The sequence below is a fragment of the Lactuca sativa genome, chromosome 8 (genome assembly GCF_002870075.4).
Source record: "Lactuca sativa cultivar Salinas chromosome 8, Lsat_Salinas_v11, whole genome shotgun sequence".
Classification (NCBI taxonomy): Eukaryota; Viridiplantae; Streptophyta; class Magnoliopsida; order Asterales; family Asteraceae; genus Lactuca; species Lactuca sativa.
Window position 1 is genome coordinate 137,584,149 of NC_056630.2, and position 11,441 is coordinate 137,595,589.

An 11,441-nucleotide genomic window follows, 5' to 3' on the forward strand; every position below is an offset into this window, starting at 1 on the left:
CTTGTGATGAGGAAGTGGAGGTGAGAAATTCTTTGAACTCAGCACCAAGACCACCAAGAATTCGTTGAATAAGTTCGTAGTCTTCAAGAGGTTTTCCTGCAGCAATAAGGGAATCAGATATAGTTTTGGCTTGAAGAAGATAGTCAGAAACAGAAAGGTCTGTTGGTTTCTTGAGGTTATGAAGGCGGTCTTGTAGGTTTTCAACTTGGATGGACGATGTGGAGCCAAACCTCTTAGCTAGAACATTCCACGCTGTAGGAGCAGTGTCACAGGAGTTCAGGTATGGTTGAATAGCAGGGGTAACAGTGCCTTTTATCCAGCAGCAGATAAGGTCTATTGCATTCTTCCATGTGTCATGATCTGGGTTTTCTTTGCCATCAGCTAGGGTTTTGGGGGGCGGGTTTGTGTTGATAACAAACAATAGTTTGTGGGCTCGTAGAAGGGTTTTGAAGAGGGTACTCCAGTTTACATAGTTTTCTTTAGTTAGATGGGTGTGAGCCATGATGGCATTAGGGTTGTAGAAAACAGGAAGAGAATGAGAATTAGTCATTGGTGATGAACCATAATCGTTAGTCATGGTTGATTCAGATTCCATGATCAAGCTCTGATACCATGAAAGACTTTACACAGAATGAAAGAAAAGGAACACGAATGCGTGTGAAAGAGATGAAAGGCAAAGTGAAGAAAACCCCAACTGTGTCCCCTTTGGATTATACAGACCACTTTATATACAGAAGTTCTACAAAGGTAAAAAAGGAAAAACACACAAAAAAGGCAAAAATACACCCTTAATTACAGGACATAAAAGCTTGATTTGCAAGCCTGTCAAAAATCCTAAAAACTATATACACCAAGATATTTGGTTACTATAGTTACGCTTACAGTTTGCATATGTACTCAAAAAAGCTTGACCCCTCATTTTGTTCTCACGACAACTTTTGTAAAAATATACTTTGAAGATTTTTTAGCCATACTTTTGGCTATTGTCAACGGGGAAGATGAATTTTTTGTTCCTAGAAACCAATACACTGCAAGCAAGTCTTTTTAGGAAAAAAAAAGAAAGAACATGAAATGAAGTCAAATATAACAAATCCTAAGTCATTTATGAACAAACATACCAGGTTTGCATAATAGAAATAATAAAAAAGTACGGTAATAATTAGAGTTGTAAACGAACTGAACGCTCGGCAAACCGTTCGTGAACCGTTCGGCGGAAGGTTCGTTTATGTTCATTTATTTAATGAATGAACATGAACACGAATTCTCGTTCGTTTAGTTAAACGAACGAACATGAACAATAGTTTGTTCGTCCATTTATGTTGTTCGTTTACGTTCGTTTGTGTTCGTTCATTTAAGTTTATTTATGTTCATATATATGCAATTGTTTATTTTATTAAATTACTATATTATATGTTCGTTATGTTTATATATGTTCAATTGTGTTTGTTTATCTTTGTTCGTTTATGTTCTTTCATTTATGTTCCTTTAGCATGTTCATAAACATAAACGAATGAACACGAACAGGGTAATTTGTTAAACGAATGAACATGAACAAGATAATCGTTCGTTTGTTCGACTAACTTAAACGAACGAACATAAACAAACCCTTGTTCGTGTTCGTTCGGTTCATTTACATCCCTACTAATAATTATGTAAATCATATTAAAAATTAGTAATATCTTTGCATATGCCATAGCAAAGCGAAAAAAAATATTCAAAGGAATTAAAAATTTTCACGACTTAGTTTGGTTAAAAATGACTTGCAATTCAATTTCATTTTTCAGGTTTCCGAGTCCATCCGGGTCTAAAACCCGTAACTAGTTCCAATTACATATTTTCGGTTCCAACCCACTTACCCGATTCGATACCCGGAACCGGTTCCTCTTTACCAGTTTGGTTTTCAGGTTTTCAAATACTTCAATTCCGGTTTTCGGGTTTCTAGGGTCCGGGTCCGATCGAGATGTAACATCTGTTTTCCTGGATGAATCATATTAGGGTTTCAAGGAGTCAAAAGTTTGGATTTTGGAAGAAAAGGAGCCTCACGACGTGAGACATTGAGGCTTACGACGTGAGATGGGTTTATATGAAAAGTTTTATTCGGGATCGGTCTCACAACGTGAGAACTGATGCAACCCAAGCCCATGATCTTTTAGGGTTTCCTTTATATTTAAGCACCTCTAAACCTATATTAGGGTTCATTATCAGCCACCAAACCCTTTTCACCTCAGAAAACCCTATCCTTCATCCCTTGCTTGATTCTTGGCCATTATGGAGCATTTCTTGGTTTGAAGAAGAAGAAGAAGAAGAAGAAGGTGATCTTTTGAAGAGGCTTGCAAGGAATCATCATCACCTCTTGTTGTTTCTAGACCCTTGTAAGTGTCAAAGCTCCCGCCTTTGTAGTTGATTGTGGCTAGATCTAAGTTTTGTCCCACTTTTCTCCTTGGTTGAGCAAGTTTGAATGAATGGAAACAATAAATTTGGAAAATTTATGGGTTATAAGGGTCTTTAGAGTGTCATGAAGTTTAGATCTAGTAAATGGTTGGGTTTTGGAATCTTGCATGGAAGTTTGATGTCATTTTCTACAATTTTCGCCCCAAATGAGATCTAGACATGTATTGGACATACATGCTCATAAAGCATCAACTTTTAAGTGTGTTAAGGAGTAATAAGACCTTCTGAAAATTTAGAGTTCAAAGCTTAATGGATTAAGGACTTAAATTGTTGGATTATGAGCATTACATCATTCCTATGGTGTACATGCAACCATAATTGCTTTGATCTAGGTTTTCTACTATGAACACAACAACATTGAATACCAAAGCAATGATCCTATGAACTAGCATATAACAATCAAATTGACATATAAACTAGTGTTTAGATCTTACCTTTCTTGTTATGTAGTAATAACAAGTCTTCCTTGAATATTCTTGACCTTTGAAAGCTTAGTGCCTCAAATGTTGCACCTCACACCACTAGCAACAAGATGACTTAAGAGAGGGGAGGAAATCGGCCAGGGCAACACCAAGAAGCACAAGACCGAAATCCTTATGTTAGATGGTCTATTTATACTTGTGGCTGCTAGGGTTTTCAGGTAGAAACCCTAATATGACTGCTTAAGCCTTAAGCAACCCATAGACTCTTTCTAGAATATCCCTTGGACGAATTCCTTATGGGATTCCCATAGAATTCGTCCAACCTATATTCCAAGGTGATCCATCAGCCCAATTGCAATTATCTTATAATTACAGTATCAGTCCCCTTGATTTAATTAATCTCTTTTGACCACAAAATTAATTCTAAATTAATTCTTTGATCAATATTAATTAAAAAATATGATTTCTCTTTTAATATATTATTCATATAATATATTAATAAATCATAATTAATCCTCTTTCTCCTTAATTCATCCTATCAGTTGTTATGGTGAAGGCAACCCAAAAGGACCATGTTCATAATCGAGTCAAGTACATACCAAAGTAGTTATGGGCTTAGACACCTAATCCAACATTTTTTACTTCAGAATATGCTCACGACGTGAGACATAGGGTCTCACGACGTGAGGATTGAATGATCCCGTTTCTACCGACCTTTTTAGGGATCACAACGTGAGAGAAGGTTGCTCATGCTGTGAGGTCAAGTCAGGTGACTTTCCTTGACTGAGTTGGATAGGTTGGGTCGAGACGAGTTGGAATCTAACCGAGTGGACTCTCACGACGTGACCAAGGTCTGGTCACGACGTGAGGCTAGATAGTTGACATTATGGGCTGTTGATTTTGACTTTACCGTTGACTTTTGACGTGGGTTGACTTTTGGTTAATTTTTATTTTAAGAAGGTAGACTTAGGGTTTACCTTTTATGGATTGATAGGAGGTGTTAGGCACTCATCATTTGGAAAGAGTGCAGTTAGTTGTGGTCAGCGCGATATTGAGCTGAGTTTTAGCCAACATTGTGATTCAGGTGAGTCTCCTCATTGTACCCGTGGGTCAAAGGCAACAATTCCAGCCCACTAGGTTATGTAATGTAGGAAGACCAGGTGGTGACACTTGGTAATTGCCTAAAAGACCTGGATATGGTTCCTAGCAATTATATGCAAAACGAGGGTCTAGACCTTGGCATTTATATGTAGTATGCTAGTAGTCGTGATGATACTTGCATGGAAGACCAGGAGGTGGCTATTGGCACTTGTTTGTATGACCCATGGTTTTGGCCCCCGACCTGGCAAGGAAAGCCCATGATATGGCTTGTGGCATAATGAAAAGAGTATGGTTGGCTCATAGCAATCTCTATTGTGTAACATCCTAAAATTTAAGACCAGGTTCTTAAATTAATAAAGTAAATAAATGAAAAATGACTTATATAGTTAAAACATCAAGGGATAATCATATCATTAGTTTATGTGAAGTTTGAAAATTTAGAAGTGAAAATAATAACATTTTAGAAGTTAAAGAGGCAAAGTGTCAAATTGGCAAAGTGAGTTGACCAAAAGGCTTGACTTAGTTAGTGGAAATGACTAAAAAAGTTATATGATGGATGGAGATGGGCTTACTATGCCAAAACTTAAGTTAAAATCATAAATATTGAAGTTTGGTAGGTTTTAGCCAAAGCAAGGAAAATTGGTGAACCAAATATGACAAATCCGAAAATAAGAATGCATCCTCTCCATTTTAGCCAAATATGAACAATGGGAGGAGAATGGAGGAAGTGAGATGATGATTCAAGCTCAAGATAAACCCTAGGAATTGATCTCAAGCCTTCTTGGTTCATTTGGTGCAAGTAGTGAAGAAATCAAGTGGTTCAAGGTATACTTTCTTCCTCCCTTAATGTAGAATTCGAGTTTTATCTATGGATTGGGATTATGTACGATTTCCATCTTACTTGAGGATTAGGGTTTTGGTTTCTAACCTCCCTTGAGTTGTTTTGATGATCTTAATCTCAATCCAATCATCCCATTGATGGGTTTGAGGATTTGTGTGAAAACCCTCATGAACCCTAGAAATTCAAATTGGGGATTTCATGTTTATATGTTAGATTGGAATGGATTTAATGCCCTAGATGATCAAATCCAAATGGAATGCTCAAACACATGTATGACGGTAGAATGTTGCATAAACAAGGAATTTAGATGGTTTTGGGGAAATTGTGATGAAACAATGGAATCCTTTGAATATGAGAATTTAATGAGTATATGCTACTCATAAACATGTGTTTATACTAATAACATTATTTGAATGCAAAAACATGAGGAATTAAATGATGCTTAGTTGAATTTATGGAATATTTGGGTATAAGGGTATTTTAGGAAATCTATGCATAACTACATGGTGATTGACATCTAAGAAATGAATGACATTCATGAACATGAATTGAAACTCTAGATATGATATTAGAGCACAAGCATTAAAGGATACTAGTAAGGTTCTAGCTCTAGTGATTGTTTTGGCCAAAATGGTAATTTGGGAACATTGAATGGAATTGAGTATTCCACAATCAAATTAGATATTTACAATGATTTTCGGTATGGTTTCATGTACTTGACAACATTCATTTGAGTGTTCAATAATTTGGGAACAAGCTTTTTAAGTTTTAGAATACCCAATTGATCAATGGAAAAGTTAACCCTTCTTATGGAATTTGAGGATTTAAGTGTCATACCGGTTCTGCCGCAAAGTGAGTTAACCCTTCTTAATTGGAATGCTTTAAGATGATAAAACACCTCCTAAATATGTGTGAGAACCTAAACAAATGGTACAGACTGAATGGGAAAAGGGTCTTCAAGAACTATGCAAAGTAGGATGTTATATTTAGAAAATTCGAGAACTTTGTCTGTGCAAACCTCATTCCATGACTGTGGAATGGCAAGGCAAATCATTCCACGGGCGTGGAATGCCTTGATCAATGTCATGTAATTTTTCCATAACTTTTGCATACACACTCAGATTTATGCGCAATTTTCACCTACATTCATATTTTTGCATAAGGAATTTGATGAAACAATAAAATTTAGTAATGGAACCTTTAAGGGGTATTTTGGTCATTTTATTGACTTATGTTCATGTTATATAGGTGTTGTTTGAGAGTGTTGCTCTAGGGAAATGAACTAGAAGAAGACTAGCTAGCCTACATGTTATTGAGGTGAGTACGTGTTGGCATTTTTCCAACTTTGGGGTACATGGAAAATTGATTTTATGATAATGAAATGAAATGCTTTGATATATGAAATGTTTTGAAATGAAAGCGTCAAATGTGTTTGGAAAGGGTATTTTGAAAGATTGCCTTGAAGGAAAGAATGTTTGTGAAAGAAAATAACGTTTTGGAAGATCGAATGTTTTGAAAATGTGTTTGAAATGTTTTGAAATATAGATGCTTTACTTTTGAAATGAGTTTATGATACTAACGTATGAAGTGTGTAAAGCATGGAACGTAATGACAAGAAATGTAAAGTAATGAAAAGGAATGGAAAGTAATGAAAAGAATTGGAAAGTAATGAAATGAAAACTATGTGGGCCATGATACCTCGTAAGAGACACTAGAGGAATCTATCGGGGTGACGCCTCCCTTTTGCGAGACAGATGTCCTAATGGAAATCATGCCTTGGTGGATTGATTTTTTCTTTCCACCTTGGTTTAGACTTGGGAGTGGTTCCTTTATTGGAGGTAGACACTAAGTATAAAAATGGCACCGGTTTAATACCGGAATTAGCCATTAATGATAAAAGAAAATGAAATATGGAAATATGTCATTTGAAATGAAATGATAAGATATGATATGAAACGATATTATGACATGTATGAAATGATTTTTCCTTGAAAATCCTTGAAAATGTTTTATGGTCTAAAACTATGTTTTGCAAAGATGAAATGTTTTTGATAAAAATATGATAAATGTTTAGAGTCACAAGCTCACATAGATCAAGAGACATTATTGTCTTACATATCTCTTTTTTATGCCATGTATCTCAGGTCACCTTTAAGGAGAGAGGATGATGGATGGAAGTTAGAAGTTAAGTTTTAAAGAATGGAGTAGAACTTGATAAGTTCCTTATTATTTTGTATGATGTAATTCTTATTTGTTTGCTATGGACTTATTAATGCTTAATTGTAACACCCAATGTTTTAATTTATAAAGGTTTTTGTGGGATCAATTTTTTGTTAAATGTGGGTTAACACTCGAATGATTTTAAAACCATAGCATGAAAAAGTTTGAACTTTTTTGGGTGTTACAGTTTGGTATCAGAGCCATAATTTAAGCAAATTAGGATTGGATGTAACGCCCGTGTTTCTAGGCTAGACATTAATATTGATGTAATAGTCTAGGTTAACCTTTGTAACTCATTTTGAAATAATAGAAATGTATTATTTGAGTATTATGTGTTTTATGCTTAATTGTGTGGCTTAAATGAATTAAGAATAACAAAATAAGCGTAATAATAAAATATTAGATAAGCCCAATATCTATGAAGGAAGTTGTAGTGGTCGTGACAAGGGTTCCGGATACATAAAGAATTCCGAAATCCGAGTTATAACGAAGGAGTTGTGACCTGTCGAAATTTCGCGGCAGAACCGGTATGACACTGCATGATGTAAATAGTGAGTTTACGATAGAGCGATATTTAGTCTTAGTGATCTAAACCAAAGTCGTAGAATACGTTAAACCGAGAGGGTGCAGAAGAAGAACGTCTAAATCTGACTTCGTATGAGGAAGTTATGATTTTTCGAAGTTTCAACTTAGCAGTATGCAACCCAAAGTTCGAATATGAGATCAAGTGATTTCTAGCCGAAACAATCTAAATGAGGATCGAAGATCTCATCGTTAGTAGTCCAACGGTAAAAAGACAGACGAAAACGGAAGGAGGTAACTTCGGTGGGATCATTGGCCAAGCCAACCCACCGATAGTTAGACAAAATAACCACGGTGGAGGAAATGATGGACTTGGATGCAAGTACAAAGACTTTTTGATTTGCAAACCATCGACCTTCACTGGAAAGGAAGATTCGATCGGAGTCATGGATTAGATCTCGGAAATGGAGCTAGTCTTCATGACGTGTGGCTGCAGAGGCAAGTTGCAGACCACTTTCGCAGTACGTCAGTTCAAGGGTGAAGCTGTTCGTTGATGGAACACTTTGGGGAAGACCCTAAGCCCTAATGAGACACTGCAACTGACTTGGGCAGGGTTCTTGGTGTAATTCAAGCACAATTTCTGCTCGGCCCAAAATCTACTGGAGTTGGAGACCAAGTTTCTGACATTGACTAAAGGCACCATGTGAATCGATGACTACACAAATGCCTTTACAAACAAAATGGAGTTTGCTTTGCGCATCGTCCCAGATGAGCTGACAAAAGTTGACCGGTACGCAAAAAGACTCCCATGGGAGTACGCGGTGCCAGTACGTCAGGCACATACTCTAAAGGAAACTATCTGGGCTGCCAAGTCTGTTGAGGATATTATCAAGGGGAGAACAGGCAGCAAGGTTGAGGTTTGCGAAAAGGGAAAGTTTGAAGGAACTTCAGGTTCCAACAAGAAATACAAATTTTCGAAGTCTAATTCGAAGAAGTTTGGAGGCGAAGTGAAATGGTGTGAAAAGTGCAAGAAAAAGCACTCTGGGAAGTGTAGTGAGGAGGTGACCTGCTACAAATGTGGAAAAACTGGGCATTATGCCAATGAGTGTCCGTCCAACAAGAGGATGTGCTTTGGATGTAGCGAAGAGGGGCACATTTTGAAAGACTGTCCTAAAAAGAAGTTGGCAGCAAAACTCAATATTCCGCCAAATCCGAAGGTGAGAGCCTTTAAGATGACACTTGAGGCTGCGAAAGATGAGGCTGATGTCGCTTCTGTTGGATTAGGTGTCTAAGCCCATAACTATAATTGTTATGTACTTGAGTTGATAGTAGCAATGTCCTTTTGGGTTGCCTTCAAACCTGGCAATTGAATAGGATAATTGTTAGAGAGAGAAGAACGATCTATTAATTTATTGCTTGGTTAATAAATTAATAATCAAGATAAATGATTTATTAATGTATTATGGATATAATATATTAATTAGAAATCATATTGTTTAATTAATATTTAATCAGAAATTAATTTGGAATTAATTTTGGGATTAAAAGAATTAATTGAAACTATAGGGACTAAAGGTGAAAATGTTCAAAAGTTGTGCATTGAGCATTCTAGAACCTCCCTTAGAGGTGGGGAACGCAATCTAGAGTGTCCTAGGGTTTCCTTGGGCTCTAAGGGTGCCTTAGAAGCCTTAGGGAGGAAGTTAAGGGATTAGGGTTATCTAAGATACACCTGCCTTATCCTAAACCTTCCTTATCACCTATATAAACCCCTATATGGTTGGATTTCGTGGATGGCACTCCAAGAAAGGATAAGGACCGAAATTCTACTCTACTTCTCTCTCTCTCTCTCTCTCTCTCTCTCCATAGTAATCCTTGGTTGCTAGGTTTGTTTGTGAGCCATTAGAGGCGCGACACCTGTGGCGCTTGCTACCAAAGTTCAAGATCTTCAAGGATTTGATTGTTATTACAATATAACAATCAAGGTATGTATCCTAACCCTAATTATATGTTAATTTCGAAAATTAGATGTGCCTCCTAGGGTTTCTAGTTTTTGTGTTCAATGCTTGTATGTCTAATAGTGAAAACATAGATCCTCAAATCTAAGGTTGCATGCACACATATGATTGTTTGTTTGTATAAAACCCATTAGCTTCAGGTACCTTTCTCTTAAACAAATTGCTTGCCCAAATTTTATTTGATTCTGGAGCCAACTACTCCTTTATTTCGCATGAATTTGGTAGAAAACTAGCTTTGCCTGTCGTTAGACTAGATAATGCTTTAATAGTCGAGGTTGCTAGTGGCAAGTTTGTACCTGTTAGCCATCGCATGAAAAACATCTTTATTGATTTGAATGGGAATAAGTTCCATGAGGAATTATTGCCTATTGAACTAAATGGTTTCGACATCGTGTTAGGATTGGATTGGCTTAGCGCCAATGATGTCGAGATATCATGCAAGAAGAAGATAGTAAAAGTAAACCCGCCAAGGAAAGAGTCATTTATGGTGTATGGGGACAAACACAGAGTAAATTCTGGAATCATTTCACTAATGAAAGCCAGAAAGTGTCTGGCTAAAGGATGTACATCATATTTGGCATTCGTAATTGATTCAAAGAAGGAGAAAAAGGATATGCAGAGCATTCATGTGGTGTGTGATTATCCGGAAGTATTTCCCGAAGATCTTCCTGGATTACCGCCTGATAGACAAGTGGAGTTCAGAATAGACTTGTTACCAGGAAGCACGCCGATAGCAAAAGCACCTTACAGACTAGCACCGACAGAGATGAAGGAGCTGATGATGCAACTTCAGGAGTTGTTGGACAACAGTTTCATTAGACCTAGTTCATCACCCTGGGGAGTTCCAGTGTTATTTATGAAGAAGAAAGATGGAAGTATGAGAATGTGCATCGATTACAGAAAGCTGAACAAGGCAACGATAAAGAATAAATATCCATTGCCAAGGATTGATGACATGTTCGATCAACTACAAGGTTCAAGTTATTTTTCAAAGATCGATCTTCAGTCAGGATACCATCAGCTGAAGGTGAGAGAGGAGGATATCAAAAAGTCTGCATTCGGGACACGATATGGACACTACGAGTTTTTGGTTATGTCGTTTGGACTAACCAATGCTCTGGCAGCATTCATGGATTTAATGAACAGGGTTTGTAAACCGTTCCTTGATAAATCTGTGATACTGTTCATAGATGACATTCTGATTTACTCGAAAAGCCAAGAGGAGCATGGCAGACACTTGCGAGAAGTGTTGGAGGTCTTGAAGAAGGAGAAGCTATATGCAAAGTTCTCCAAATGTGATTTTTGGATCCGAGAAGTCCAATTCTTGGGTCATGTGGTCAACCAAGAAGGGATAATGGTTGATCCAGCGAAGATTGAAGCTGTGATGAAGTGGGAACAATTGAAAAGTCCCACGGAGATCCAAAGTTTTCTGGGATTAGCCGGATATTACCGAAGGTTTATCCAAGGCTTTTCTTCGATCGCTACTCCACTAACAACTTTGACCCACAAAGGAGCTACTTATACTTGGAGTGATAAGCACAAAGAAGCATTCTAGTTGCTAAAGAAGAAGCTATGCGAGGCACTGATTCTTTCTTTACCCGATGGAGTTGAAGACTTTGTTGTTTGTGTTTTGACCCAAAGAGAAAAGGTGATAGCATATGCGTCTCGACAACTGAAGGAGCATGAAAAGAACTATCCCACTCACGATTTGGAGCTGGCAGCAGTAGTTTTCGCTCTAAAGATATGGAGGCATTACCTCTATGGCACGAAGTGCAAACTTTTCACTGATCATAAGAGTCTCCAATATCTCTTTAGTCAGAAAGAATTGAATATGAGGCAGTGATTCTGGCTAGAACTACTTAAGGACTA